Below are 2,451 nucleotides of genomic sequence, written 5' to 3' on the forward strand. Positions count from 1 at the left end.
TCCAAAAAGAAGGTGGCCCAACAGAGTGTTGAAATCATTGAGCAATATCACTGATATCACACTCAAACATAATCCTGCTGAAGATTATCTAGAAATGACTGGAACAGTATATCAGGAGAGAACTACCAGATGTGCAGGCTGGGTTTAGAAGAGGCTGTGGCACTAGGGACAACATTGCCAACACTAGATGGATCTTGGCTGAAAGCAGAGAGTACCAGAGGAATGTCTATCTGTGTTTTATTGACTATATGCAAGGGCATTTGACTGTGTGGATCATAACAAACTGTGGCTAACCTTGAGAAGAATGGCAATCCCAAAACACTTAATTGTACTCATGTGAAACCTATACTTGGGACCAGGGAGCAGTAATCATCAGAACAGAGCAGAGAGACACTGCATGGTTCAGGATCAGGAAAGGTGTGTGTCAGGGATGCATCCTATCTCCATACTTTTTCAATCTATACACAGAACAGCTAATTAGGGAGGCTGGACTTAATGAGGAGGAATGTGGCATCAGGATTGGTGGAAGACTCATCAAAAACCTGAGTTATGCAGATGCTTGCTGAAACTCAAGAGGACATGATGTGGCTGCTGCAGAAGGTCAAGAACTGTAGTTTTCAATATGAATTGAAGTTCAACACCAAGAAAACAAAGGTTCTCACCACTAGACTGATGATGGATGGAGCAGAGATTGAGATTGTTGATAACTTCAGCTTAATTGTTTACACAATCAACACTCTTGGCACCAGCAGTCAGGAAATGCAAAAGACAAATTGCATGGGGAAAGTCTGCTGTCAGAGACCTCTCTGGAGTACTGAAGAGCAATAGTCTGGACACTAAGGTGCACCTGATCCAGGCTGTGTTCTTTGCAATAACAAGGATTGATGCCTTTTGATTGTTGTGCTGGAGAAGAGTGTTGAACATACATCCCATGAACTGCCAGGAGAACAAACAGGTCTGTCCTGGAGAGGGTGAAATCAGGCTGCTCCCTAGAGGCAAGGATTTTGAAGCTCTTCTCACATCCCTTGGGCAAATGACCAGGAAGGGCCAGTCATGTTTGGAAGGGTGAAAGGACAATGCAGGAGGGGAAGACCCAGGAAGAGATGATTGATTCAGTTACTAGAGAAATGGGATTATGTCTGTTGGAGGGGATGAGTTTGGCTCAGGATAGGACAGGGTTCAGAACTAATGTACATAGGATTGCTTGAGCTGTATGTAATTCAATGGTACATAAGAATAACAACAACAGAGCCATCAAATAAGAACCAACTCATAGCTAACCCTCTAGCGAGTTTCCAGAGACAGCAAATTGTGTAGGAGATGGTCTTTCTTCCACAGTTGTTGTTGTTATGTGCTGTCGAGTTGACTATGACTTGTAGAAACCAACTCATAGTAACAAAATCTCCCAGAAAGCAACTAATAAATTCAAACTGCATACCTTCAGGCTGGCAGCACGATTCTTTACCGCCAAGCCCTCAGAGCTCAAACATCAATAGTTAGTTCCTTTTTTGTCACCCAATAGCATTTTGTTGTAGGAATAGAGCATGTTTTGTTATACATTCCCCATTTGATGGACTTTTGTCCCGTCTACTATTCATCGGTGCTGTGTAGCAAATTACTACAAATTGAGCCGCTTAAATAGCTCACACTGATCACAATTTCTGTGGGTTGAGAGTCCAGTGCCAACTCCGCAGGGCCCTCGGCTGGAGGCCTCACGTAGCTGCACCAAGGCTGCCACCAGACTGTATTCCTGCCTGGCTCTTGGAGTCCTTTCCTAAACTCACATGTTGTTGGCAGAACTCATTCGATTCCTTGCAGTTATTGGATTACAGGCTTGGGCTTCTTAACGGCTATCTGCTGGAGGTTGCCCTCAGCAGTTCTCTGCCATGTGGCTGTCTCCACGGGCAGTCTATATAACATGCCCATTTGCTTCCTCAAGGTCAGCAAAAGAGTTTCTCTCCTCAGTGTCCTGACATGAAATCTCATGAAATGTAATGCAGTGAGGGGAGTGAAAGCCTCTTACCTTTGCTGTGTGGATTAGAATCACATCACCAAGTTCTACCACTGTTCAGGGAAAGGGGTTTATACAGGGCTGGGGAATATTGAAGGTGCACCATCTAGTATGAGGCCATTTTGATGTGACTATATATGCGAGTATTTACGTAAATATGCTTTTACTTCTGATTAAATACCCAGAAAGAAATTGATCACAGGGTCAGGGTATGATTAGCTTTATTAGAAAGTACCATACTGTTTCCCTAAGTGTTTGTCCAGTCTTACACTTCCAGCAGCAGTGGAAGGAGAGTTCCTGATGCCTCATATTCAATTTGCTGCTAATGATTATATCCGTCAAGTCAGCAACTGTATAGAGTTATATAATGGATTGAAATATGTCCTTCCAAAGTACAGTGGATGTAATGATGTGCTGTGGAGAGGTGTTTTGGTTTTTTT

The sequence above is a fragment of the Elephantulus edwardii genome, unplaced genomic scaffold (assembly GCF_000299155.1).
Source record: "Elephantulus edwardii isolate Elephantulus edwardi_28Jun2011 unplaced genomic scaffold, EleEdw1.0 scaffold00010, whole genome shotgun sequence".
Classification (NCBI taxonomy): domain Eukaryota; kingdom Metazoa; phylum Chordata; class Mammalia; order Macroscelidea; family Macroscelididae; genus Elephantulus; species Elephantulus edwardii.